We start from the raw sequence: 14,140 nt of genomic DNA on the forward strand, positions 1-14,140 counted from the left end.
AGAGGACCTAGGGAAATTAGTGAATGGTGACTGCACGACATTTGGTGCACTCATTTGGTGTGGTAAAGTTCACAGGCCTCACTTTGCTATTCCTGATTGGCTTTGAAAGTATACTTTTTGAGTTGGGAGTTGGGGATCGATGTACAATGTATCTATATGTGGCGATCACTCCCGACTAGCATCCACATAAAAATGTAAAACCATCATGACCTGGGAGGCTTAGTGGTAATAGTTGGGTCCTATTGTGAAATAAGTGGGATAGTTATGCGCTTAGGATGCAAAAGTGTTGTTTTCTTAGACAACCACACATAGCGATTAAGTAAATTGTATACTATGATTTTGTTTGTTGTTTGAGGCATGGAGGCCTCACCCCTACAACCAATAACTTTTTAGGAGCAGGTCATGGACTCATGTGGATCAGTAGATATCGCTATAGTTATATGATGGAGGAAAAGGCATGCCTCCACGCACACTTTGGTTACATCTGGTGCCACTTTTTGTTGTTAGATGGGCCCCATATACCACCGATCACTATAGAGGCACACACTACGTATTGCATTCCTTTGAGTGTATTCCTTGGCGCGACATTAACCATGTTATCACTTACCATGCCTACTTGGGATTTGAGCGGCCAAACAACCCATTGCGATTTGTGCGACACTTCTTTGGGCATGATGCAAATGGTAAGGCCACTAGATCTACCTTTTGTTAGGATACGACTTTTGAAGTCTATAAGGATGTGGGAGATTTTATCAATGATTATGATCTCACACCATCCAAGATCACTTTCTATCAAGGTGTCTATGGTGAAGAGATATCCAAGGGAGAGATGGTTTCGTTTGACGAGGAATAGGATTCCTCAGGAGATGAGAGTGACCCTTCTGAGGAATAGGTAGTTTGTGGGTCTTGGGTAGTGACTGCTCTGAGTGTAGGATTCCTTTTCCTTTTTTGATGTATATGTGAGGTGGAAAGATTTCTACACTCAATGTCATGAGATTTTGTTGTACTAATCCTTTTGGTGACACTGTGAAATATTTTAAGGGGCAATGAATATATTTTCTTTCTTGCAAATAGTAGTAATTATTTTAGTACATCTATGTTTAAATATTAAGGGCCAATAAGGCTCAATATGTATGATTATGTATTTCTTTCAGTTTATCATTATTTAATTTCATACAAGTAAATTCTTTATAAGTTGTACTTTATTATAGCATTGGTGAGGGTGGAAGAAAAATGACAATAACTTTCAAAATGACTTTTAAATGCAGAATGCATTTTGACAATACCATTTATTCATGAGCATTTTAATTATATGTGCATGCCTTAATCAAGCGCAATGTATATGTACATGTGTTCCTTCTTTTCCCAAAGAAAAAAAAACTTAAGATACTTTATCAATTTAGAAATATAAACTAAATTTAATGATGTGTATTCCACAAAATATATTATTTAAATGATTTTAAAGCAATATTTTAGAAAAAGTATTTGAGGTGTTACATAAGGGATTTAAGCCACCACCCTACAATGAAATTAGAGTCAAATATTCGAAGCAACAAGTTGAAAAGATTAATGAAACTTTGGAAGAACATGGACGCAGTTGGAAAACAACAAGATGCTATATAATGACGATGGATGAATAGATAGGAGAAGGAGGACTATAATCAAAATTTTGCGAAATAGTCTTAAGGGAACTGCCTTTTTGAAGACTATTGATGCTTTTGAAATATGTAAAACAACAGAAAAAATTGTCAAGATGATGGATGAAGTTGTTGAGGAGGTTAGGGAAGAGAATGCGGTCCAAATTGTATAAGATAATGCTGCAAATTACAAGGTAGCTAGAGATTTGTTGATGTAGAAGAGAAAGGACTTGTATTGGACACCTTGTGAATTGGATTGCATTGATTTGATGTTGGAAGATTTTGAAAAGAAATTACCACTCCATCAAGAGACAATTGCTAGTGGTAAGAAAGAAGATCGCAACCTACATTTATGGAAGAACTACTTTTATTTGCTTATTGCATAATTTTACTAAGAGGGCATATTTGATAAGACCATCAACCACTCATTTTTCAACTTCCTATTTGAGTCTGGGATGTTTGCATGACAACAAGTGATCACTTATTAGGATGTTCACATCCAAGGAGTGGCAATCTAGTCAATTTGTAAAGACTAGAGATGAAAAGCTTGTGAAAATTTTGATTTTAGATAAGGGATTTTGGAAAAATATTTTGCATTGCATGAGAGGTGTTTTCCCTCTAATGAAGGTGTTGCACGTGGTGGATTCAAACAACAAGTCAGCCATGGGATTCATTTAGGAAGAAACTAGCGTTTTGCCCGTGCCGATGCACGGGCTCATACTCCTATTTGAATATTAGCAACACATGAGCAAAGTTCAATAATGATGTTCATTTATATGATCATAATGTGGAGCTATGTTTAGAAAAAGTAACATAAAGTAAGAATTCAAACAAACCTAATGCTATTGTAGATTGTTGGATGGTGTTGTTGTAGTAATAAAAGAGAGGCTGCATAATAAAGAGAGATAAATGAGTTGATTAGATTTGTGGATATAGTTAGTGATCATTTAATAATCATAAGTACGGCAATGGTACTACATACACCAATATTCACCTGAAAAGTAGACATTTAAAATCAATATACTTTAGTGAAGGTGATATAATAACAAACATCCAACAATTGGTTTGGTTATGTGATGCTGCAACATAAAGAAATAAATGTATTATATATGGAAATTTTGTAAATTAAATAATGACATGTTGAAAATGATGTCAAAGGAAAATGTAGTAGGTTGAGAATGTAGGACTTGTAAGTATAACAATTTGGTAAGCATACTTGTTTATAAGTTTGCATGTACTTCTTTGTATACTACATTAATGGTAGTATTTTTTGCAATGCCTTGTTTATCATGAATAAGAATATGTAGTCCTTTTTTACTTTGCACTCGTGAAAGTGCAACATATAGTTGGCCATGACAAAATACTGGGTTTCGCAAATACAATCCAACATGTGCCAAAGATTGTCCTTGAGACTTGTTTATAGTAATATTTGAGATTTCTTAAATGTTAAATATTACTAATATTTAAGAATATATAAAAAAATTAACTTGTATATTTAAGCAAATAACAAATAACCATATAGTCTAGTAATATGGTTCAGATTACAAAGATGGAACATTGTCTGATAAGACTGGTTAATGGAATTACAATTCAAAGTACTATAATAGACACATAATATATTCACGAACAAACAATTATAAAAAAAAAAAAACGTATGAGAGGTCTCATGACGTCAACATGGAAAGTAGTATGTTTGTCCCGTGAGTCATCCATATTTATTGTTAATCATATAATGATAATTTTTTCACTTCCCATAATAATCTTTTGCACCTCAGCAAACATTTAGTCTATTAATCCATATATATACTCTAATAATGTACTTAGTATATTAAGCACTAACCTTTTATAGTTTTCATGCGTCATCCATATTTATTGTTGATCAGTATAATGATAATCTTTTTCACTTCCCGTGCTATAAGAAATATTATAAATATTGTCGTATATTTATTGCGAGGCTATTACACTTCCCATAATTTTTTATATTTATTTTCTTTATTAGAGGTCCCATGACGTCAACATGGAAAGTAGTATGTTTGTCCCGTGAGTCATCCATATTTATTGTTGATCATATAATGATAATCTTTTTCAGTTCCCATGATAATCTTTTGCACCTCAGCAAACATTTAGTCTATTAATCCATATATATACTCTAATAATGTACTTAGTATATTAAGTGCTAACCTTTTACGGTTTCCGTGTGTCATCCATATTTATTGTTGATTAGTATATGATAATCTTTTTCACTTCCCGTGGTAGAAGAAATATTATGAATATTGCTGTATATTTACTGCGAGGCTATGACACTTCCTGTAATCATTGATATTTATTTTCTTTATTAGAGGTTATGTAAAAAAATATTTGAAAGATTAAAAAGATAAACATAAAAAATACTATATAATATGTACCACCACAATTAAATTGTTCTTAGTAACGTATATTTATTTTATTAAATAATAAATATTTTCACACGAAGAAAAATGTTTAAAAATACTTACAGTTACTGTTAATATAAAAAAATAATAATTATATGTATCATAATCATTATCTTTTGCACTTCCCCATTTATGAGTAGACAGGTAGTATTTTGGCATTGGGAAATGGCACCTCAGCAAACATTTAGTCTATTAATCCATATATCTACTCTAATAATGTACTTAGTATATTAAGCGCTAGCCTTTTACACTTGTTGTGCGTCATCCATATTTATTGTTGATCAGTATAATGATAATCTCTTTTTCACTTCTAGAGCTAGAAGAAATATTATGAATATTGTTGTATATTTATTGCTAGGCTATTACACTTCTCGTAATCATTGATATTTATTTTCTTTCTTAGAGGCTATGTAAAAAATATTTGAAAGATTAAAAAGATAAACATAAAAATATACGAAAAGTCAATAAATCTTGTAATAACATATACCATAAGTGAAAAAATCATAAATCTTAATAACATATATTCTTTATCATGTCTATTGTCTTTACTATCTTTCTTTTTAAATCTCTATACTCATGCATTCAAAGAATAGTGCATGTCACGATTTTTCTAGTATTGACGGAGGTCATGAAATTAATCTATGCACATTATTGTTTTTATCATGTTTTTATTATGATATACTGATTTAATTTGAAATAAAAATTAACAAAAATACGAATAAAATATGTTTATTAATTAAACATTAATAAATTGACAATGATTATGCCAAAAACAAATACAAAATTGAAACTGGTTTTAATAATATATTAAAGTTGATAGTGTAATATTTAAAATTGATTGTTAATTATCTATTAATTAGAAATAAGTCAACATCTAAATTATATTTATTTCCATATCCTAACAGAATACTAAAAAATTGAAGTGAAAGCTCAACAAACACATAACACTTTGGGTGGCAATTCCTTTATTTTTTCATACGTGCGGCAGCTTCTTTGTCAACCAATCCAAACAGCCCAAGAAACATTCATTCAAGGGAAACTGAAGCAAATTAAACACAAAAGATAAAAATAATAATAAATGCGGATTGACATTGACGATTTTCAAAGCGAGATTCATTGGAAAATGAAGCAACGAAAACGCAAAAGACATCAAATAATCTCCAAATGAAACAAAGAAAAAGCAAAAGGCATAAAACAATAAATACACATTGACATTGACATTGACGAGAGCGACTCAATAAATGTTGTTGGAGAGATAAATTCATAGGTAAGCGTGCATGGTAAAGAAAGGACAAAAGCCATAAATGCAACGTGACAATAAATGCAATTATGGTTCTTAGAAACATCCATCAAAGGGAAAATGAAGCACATTTAATGCAAAAGAAAAATATAATAAATGTTGCTTGGAAAAAGAAGCAATGAAAACTTAAAAGGCAAAAAAAAAATTGGAAAATGAATAAAAAAATCACAAAAGGCAGAGAACAATAAATGTGAGTTGACAACGCTTGCCTAGGCCTTGTTTGTAGAAGGATAGTTGATAGTTGATTAATCCAATTGCTTCAAGGTTACTTGCTTATTTCAATTATCTTTAGATGTTCTAGTCTGATATAGTTGCTCCAGGAGTTAACATTCTAGTTGTTTGGTCTCCAATTTCTTCCATCAACACCTTAAACTAACCATAACAATACACAACATCAACAATACTTCAGCATAAACGATTGGGAAGCACAAAGATTTAAAAAGACATTTTGAAGACAAAAAATCTTCTGCATAAGTGATATGTGTACCATGAACAAATATGAAAAAAATAAACGAAAGCATACAAAGGTCAGCAGAGAAGATGCGAGAAGATGCGAGGTACATAAAACCACTTAAATAAAAATCGCACAGAGAAGGTAACACATATATACCCACACTACCAAAATCGCACCAACAACATGATAGAAGTGTATTTTTAATTAGTTCATAGAGCTATAAATCATGTAAGAAATTTAGAGTACACTCATAATTTTATAATTTTATTTTTCTTAAATTAAATAAAAGACACGTTATCAATATTTTTTTACCTTTTTTTGTATCATACAATATGTGCACATTTTTAATCATAAAAAAATATGGATGAGAATGGACACTTAATCATGACTTCTTGTTACCCCAAAAACGAAAATGAAGAAAATTAAGAAAAACATCAATAAATAATTGCAGCTTTGGTGTGTTTATGAATAGCTACTCATGGAGTTAAACCATAAAGTAAAGAAACAAAGAAAAAAACATATACTCATGGAGTTTGAGATAAAAATTGCAGTTTTGGTGTGTTTATGAACCGCTACTCATCGAGTTAAACTGTAAAGTAAAGAAATAAAGAAAACAAACCTGCACTCATGGAGTTTTGTGATAAAAATCGCAGCTTTGGTGTGTGTATCAATAACTACTCATCGAGTTAAACCGTAAAGTAAAGAAACAAAGAAAACAAACCTGTACTAATGGAGTTTTGTGATAAAAATCGCAGCTTTGGTGTTTTTATCAAGAACTGCTCATGGAGTTAAACCGTAAAGTAAAGAAACAAAGAAAAAAAAAACCTGTACTCATGGAGTTTGAGATAAAAATCGCAGCTTTGTACCTACACTCATGTAGTTTTGTGATAAAAATCGCCAGCTTTAGTGTGTTTATCAACAACTGCTCATGGAAGAACAATACTCAACCACAGGTAAAATAAGGCTGAGGAACACAAAAAAATTCAATTTTTTGTACTGACAGAACCCAAAAATCAAATACATCACAATGAGCATGTCGGAGAAGGCTCCGGAACACAAAATAAAGGCAGAAAACCCAAAAAAAATTAAGCTTTTATCTTGCAAAGGAAGAATAATACTCAGCCACGGTCAAATAAGGTCGAGGAACACAAAAAAAAAAAATCAATCTTTTGTACCGACAAAACCCAGAAATCAAAGGAGAAATCAAATACATCACAATGAGCACGTTGGAGAAGGCTCAGGAACACAAAATAAAGGCATAACACCCAAAAAAATTTAAGCTTTTGTCTTGCGAAATGTCATAAAACAAAAAAATTTAAACTTTTGTCTTGCGAAAAGTCATAAAACAAAAATTTATGAGTTGGTACTCATCATGGAGGTAAAAAGAAAACGCAAAAGATGGGGAGGGAAATGAAAAAATCTTCAGCCTCTAGGAAATGAAAAAACAAAGGGGGTAAAAAAATGGGGAGGGAAATGCACTGAAATAACAAAAAGCCACAAAAAAACGCTTCAATCATACAAATCATACACAATAGTACACAGAGAAACAAAGAAAACAAACCTGTTTGAGATAAAAATCGAAGCTTTAGTGTCTTCTTCCACCTTCTCTGCACACAATAGCGATTATATTGAGAGAAGTCAGAAAACAAAATAAAAAAATTTAAGCTTTTGTATCGTGAGAAGTCAGAAATGCAAACCTGGAGAGGAACACAAATACGATATCGTTGTTGTTCCGACCAACAAAAATGGAACCAAAACAAAAATGGAACTAAAATAGAATATGGAGAGGAACGAAAATGGAAGATGGAGAGGATGAAAATGTGAGTGTATCATGAAAACCCTTGGAGTTCACTCAGTTCAGAAGCAAATTCAAAATGCAAACTTATTTGGAAAATGCAAACAATTAATGGTGCCACAATTATTTGGAAAACGTATTTGGTGCATCGATAATGGGGCCACAATTAATGCACGGGCAGGTAGAAATGACAAAAATGAAAAAAATGGAAATGCACAAAATAATTAATGCACGTTGCATCGGTCAAAGTGAAATGGAGAAGCGTGAAATGGGCACGTCAACGTGAAATGGAGAAGCGTAAAATGCATCGGTATTCAAACCGCATTAATTATGTTTTTTAATTAAAAATAGGGAATATGGAGAAGCGTGGAATGGGTCATGTCAGCGTGAAACGGAGAAGTGTGAAATACATCGGTATTGGTACTGCATTAATTACGAAGGTACCGGATTAATTACGTTTTTTAATTTAAAAAAACAAAAAAAAAGTATAAACGTAAAAAACTACCACGTAAGCCGATATTGATGTTGACATTTTTGGGCGGGAAAATGGGTTAACCACATAACGACACGTAGGAAAGAGAAGATACAAACTCCATTCAATGGAGTTAGTAAAAGGTAATTAACTAATTATCTTCCATTTTCTAATTTATAATATTATACACATTATTTGGAGATTAATTTATTTATTTGTATCATTCTTAGCTATACTCCTATTTGGGAAATCATTGATGTAGGATGGGAACACCAATTGCATAGGCCTTTGCATGTTGCGGGTTATTATCTTAATCACATGTCGTATTATAATCCTGAATTTAAAGTTGATTATGAAGTGAAGCGTGGAATGTATGCTTGTACAAAAAGGATGGTGGCAGACATTGATGAGTTAGCTAATATTGATGCTTAAATTTAGGATTTCAAGAGCAAATCCAAGTTTTTTGGTAGTTTAGTAGCTCAACGTGCACTTCAAACCAAAGCTCTAGCACAATGGTGGGAGTCTTATGGTGATGATCATCCTAAACTACAAAGGTTCGATATTCGAATATTGAGTTTGACATGTAGTTCACCCGATTGCGAGAGTAATTGGAATACTTTTGAAAGGATGAGAATTTGAATTCATGAACTTTATTTTATAACTCTTTACCTATACCTAGGATAGGACCGATGTGTTAATTAATTTTATAATTATTTAGGTTCACACCAAGAAAAGGAATTGTTTACAGCAAAAGACAATGAATGATGTGGTGTTTGTGATGACTAATTCAAGATTGAACAAGAAGAAGGATGTTAGGAAAGCAAAAGACTTTAACATTGATGATGCTGCTTCTAATGATGAATGGATTGTGGAGAATGAAGAAAATTCAGACCTAAATGCTTTAGATGAAGACATCTTAGTTGAATTGGGAGAAGATGCTAGAGGTGAAGGTGTTGGTGGTGCACCTATGGATGATTTGGAGGTTCCTCCTATTGATGATGATGGTGGTGGAGGAGATGCTATTAATGAGGAGGAAGACTATCTTCATTTAACTTTGAATGATCTTCTAGGCCTAACCTAGTTTGTTTTATTAAGTAATTTCAACTTATTATGAGTTATGTTATGACTTATGAATCTATTTTGAATGACTTTTAACTAGTGATCTATCTAGTCACTAGTGTGTTAGTATTAGTTAATGTAGAAGCAAAGCTTCAAGAAGATTTTGATGATGCCAATAGTCAAGCACATCCAAGACCAACTCAAGAAGATTTTGATTTCAAGAAAGATTTGTCTTCATGGATAATTCAAGTAAACATCAAGCAATCCAAGATATTCAAGTAAGATTGACTAGATAGATTCTTAAGTTAGATTTATAAGTTAGATTTGAAAGCACACAGATTTGGCCAAGTTACTTTTCTTTCAAAACAAATGATTTTAAAGTATCCTCTCTAGTAATCGATTACCAGAGACTGTAATCGATTACCAGAAGTACAAAAGCTTTCTGAAAATCATTTCAAACATTTTTCAAAGGTTTTCAATGTAATCGATTACCAGAAGCTTAAAACATTTAAAATGCCTTCAAAAGATTTTTAAAAGATTTTTTTAACATGTAATCGATTACCAGTTCATGTAATCGATTACTAGTGTTTTAAAAATGTTTTAAAAATGTTTTAAAAGATTTTTGAAACCTTGTAATCGATTACACAAATATTGTAATCGATTACCAGTAACTCTGAACTTAGAAATTCAAATTTTGAATTAAGAGTCACAATTGTTCAAGAAAAATAATTGTGTAATTGATTACACTAAGATTGTAATCGATTACCAGTGAGTAGTTTCGAAAAATATTCCCAACAGTCACATCTTTTCATTTGAATTTTGAATGGCCATCAAAGGCCTATATATATGTGTGACTTGGGAATGAAATTATTTGAGAGTTTTGCTTGTCCAAAATGTTTTATCCTCTCAAGAGATTATGAGAATTTTTCTTGTGCAAAATGTTTTATCCTCTCAAAAGATGATGAGAGTTTTTCATTGCCCAAAATGTCTTATCCTCTCAAAAGATTAAGAGAGTTTTTGAATGCCCAAAAAGTCTTATCCTTTCAAATAATTAAGAGAGTTTTTCACCGAGTTTAAAGTTCTTATCCTCTCAAATACAAATCATCTTATCTTCACAATTCTTTGGCCAAACACTTGTGAAATTCAATAAGGAATTGAGTGCTTCATTGTAACATCTGTCTCTTTCAAGAGAGATCATTTCTTCTTCTTCCTCTTACTTCTGAAAAATGGCAAAGAGATTGAGAGTCTCTTGTTGTAAGGCATATGAACACAAAAGAAGGGATGTCCTTGTGTGTTTCAGAAGTTGTAAAGGATTTGCGAGATAGTGGAACTCCCAAGCGAATTTCTTGGGGACTGGACGTAGGCAACGGACTTTGCCGAACCAGTATAAAAATTGTGTTTGCACTTTCTCTTTCCTTAAATTCTTTTATTTATTGTTGTTTAACATTTACATTCAGATTAATTAATTTGAATCATCATTTAGAAATTCATCTTTAAGGGAACTTGGAACTTGCATTAGAATCAAAGTAGAATTTTTTTTATTTGAGTAAATAGTTTGTAATATCTTAATTCAACTTCCCCTTCTTAAGATATCTGAGGCCACATGTCTAACAGTTAATTTGAACTTATTATAAGTTTTGTTATGAGTTATGAATTTATGCTTTATTAATATTATGAGTTATTCATTTTTTTTCCTGTCTATATTATGTTTTATGTATGTATATGTTTGTAAATATAATTTTTTATATATGCATATAACTCTTATAGTCATGTTATGACCTTCGAGTTACGATCTTGTACTCTTCTTTCGTTTCTCTTACGAGTTACAAGCTTGACAACATTGATCCCCACTACTTTGTTGCGCATGTCGACTCAATACCCATCCCATAATCTCCTAACACACCAACATTACAAAGGTGTTTTCAACCACCAACAAAGGCCCCATGTACCAATTGGAATCCAGATGCAACCCTAATCTTCCATCTCCACTTCATTCCAGCAAAATTTACGGAAATAATATTGTAAAGCTATTTGTTAGGGACAATCTTGTAAATTTCTATACTGGACAGAGTGGTAATTTTCTTTTTCAATTTAAAAATCAATATTATATTCAAAGTATTACCTCCTGAGCATATTACTGATAAGGACTCAACCATCCATTTATTTAATATTATATCCAACGATCCTCATTCAATTTGACCACCATAATTCTTTTATGAACTTGATCACCGCAGAACTTGTCATGAATATATGGTATAAGATAGTATTCACTCTTGCTCTTTTATAGTTCCATGACTTTAAGCTAGACCTCGAGAAGTAAGTTTTTATTTATTAATTTGTAAGATATTCTAAGCACCTAGCTAGCTGAAAAACATTATACAATATTTTTATTAACTGAGACAAATACATATTATAAACAAAACTCTATATATCTTTTTCTTTCTCCTAAATAAGTTGATGCTAAAGAATTGAAAAAAGAAAAATGAACGATCCATGTTAATAAAATATAGCCATCCAGCAAGTTGTAAGGCTTATGTTTATTAGTACTGGCTCTGTGGCGAGTGTTGATTATAACACAGGATCTTTTAAAGTCAGACATTGTTTCCTTGTGTAGCTGTCCAGCTGACATATATTAATAATTCATAACAAAAAAATACGTAGCGCAACATACAATCCCTAGATGGGGCAACTTCCTGTGTTTCTCTGGGATAGAAATTATTAATGAAGAAGAACATGCGCTACATTATACGAATATTTTATAAGATATGATACCATAGAGGCACAGGCAGGTATAATTTTCAGAAAGTCTCCACATATTTACATAAAAATTCAAATTAAAATATATTTAGTTATAAAATCAAGTTACTTTAATTTTTCCTTTTAGACCATTAATTTCTGAGAAACCATTTGAATTTCAACTAGAGAGGGAGGCTAGAAGCAAAATTTAATAGATGACCCTCAAATATGTAATTGCAATTCTCGTACGCGTGTTTTAAAAATAAAAATTATTTTGACACTTTTTTACGCCAAAATAAAAAATAAATTATCCTATTGTATTTATCTAATGTACCCCAGCCACCCGCCTTATACAGATTGACATTAACATCACATTCATTTCATCAATTCGTTGTTCAGCTTCATATGAATTATGAGACATAGACACCAAACCCAAGACCAAATTTATAGGGAAAGTATATCCGATTCATCATGCATAGCAGACAACGGGACCAAATTCCTAGGGTTATTCCCTGTTACGGTTGTTCTAGGAAGGAAGGACCTCGAAGAATAACCAAGGAAGGAGTAGGGAATCCACAAGCAGAATGGATGTCGAACCAGGAACTTTATTGATTAGATTGGAATTTACAGAGAGAGTTTCTTACAAAAGCTGAATGAATACCCCTGCTGGAACTGCTATATATATATATAGCAATTCAGTTACAATGTAACTACTAATGGCTCAAGGTTTGCCACGTGTCTTAAGGCTAACAAACTACTTTTATGATCATGCATCAATCCTCCCTCCTTAAGCTAATCCTTGTCCTCAAGGATTAAAGTTAGGAAACTTCTTCAAATCAAAGAAGAATTCCCAAGTTGCATCCTCTGGCAGAAGATGCTTCCATTTGACAAGTACCTTAGTAACAACCTTGTTTCCTTGCTTGACTGTCATCCTGTCTATAATTACCTCTGGCTCCTTGATTCTTGTTTCTTCATCATTCCTCGGGCAATGAATGGATGTGCTAGCTTCTCCTACAAAACTTCTTCAACTGAGAAACATGAAACACACCGTGGATGAGTGATCCAGCTGGTAATTGGATCTTGTAGGCGACTGATCCAATCTTGTCGATTATAGCATAAGGTCCATAGTATTTTGGAGCTAATTTGGCACTGCTCCTAAACACTACAGAGACTTGTCTATAAGGGAGTAATTTCACAAACACCAAATCTCCAATTTCAAAGGCCTTATCTGGTCTCCTCTTGTCAGCCAGTTGCTTCATTCTTTCTTGTGCCATTTTCATGTGAAACTTGACCATCTTAAGTTGTTCCTCCCTCTTTTGCAGACTTCTATCAACAAGTTCAATCTTGGATTCTCCTAGTAAATAGGATAAGTAAGCTGGGGGTGCTTGACCATACATGATTTCATAGGGACTAGCCTTAATAGTGTTGTGATAGGTAGAGTTATACCACCACTCAGCTAAATGAAGCCATTTGGACCATTGTTTAGGACCATCTGAGCACATACACCTCAGATATGTCTCAATACACCTGTTCACTACCTTTTTCTGCCTATCTGTCTGAGGATGGTAAGCAGTAGAAAGTTGAACTTGAATTCCCTGGTAAGCCATGAAGTCCTTCCAGAATTGGTTGACAAAAATTGAGTCCCTGTCACTTGATATTGAAGTTGGGCAACCATGAAGCTTAAAGACATTATCCATAAATCATTGGGCCACATCAGAAGCATTATATGGGTGTTGTAATGCTATGGAATGAGCAGCCTTGCTCAGCCTGTCAACAACAACAAAGATTACTTGTTTTCCAAAGGAATTGGGAAGACCATCTATGAAGTCCATGGTAATGTGCTGCCAAATCAAATCAGGGACTGGGAGTGGTTGTAGCAACCCAGGAGAGGCAGAATTATCATGCTTACATTGCTGGCAGGTAGTACATTGATGGACAAACCTTTTAACGTCCTTAGACAATCCCTTCCAGTACACCATCGTCTTGACTTTTTTATAAGTGGCATCTTTCCCTGAATGCCCACCACAGGATGAAGAGTGCAACCAATTAAGTATTTCTTTTCTCAATTCAAGATTTTTACCAATGACTAGCTTAACTTTCCTCCTTAATTCTCCACCTAACCAAGAGAAATCCTTATGTGAAGAAGAATCTTTCGTAACTTCAGCAATCAGTTTTTGTAAGGCATCATCACCTTGCCAAGATGCCTTGATTCTCTCTAGTAGATCAGAATTGGGTTGGTGAGTGGAAATAGTAGC

The 14,140-nt window shown here is 32.8% G+C and overlaps 1 pseudogene; it reads left to right on the forward strand.

The window, feature by feature from the left end:
- The first annotated feature begins 457 nt into the window (after positions 1-457).
- Positions 458-2,315, forward strand: LOC114397061 (annotated as a pseudogene).
- Positions 2,316-14,140: the final 11,825 nt, after the last annotated feature.

This window comes from Glycine soja, chromosome 18 (assembly GCF_004193775.1).
Source record: "Glycine soja cultivar W05 chromosome 18, ASM419377v2, whole genome shotgun sequence".
NCBI lineage: Eukaryota > Viridiplantae > Streptophyta > Magnoliopsida > Fabales > Fabaceae > Glycine > Glycine soja.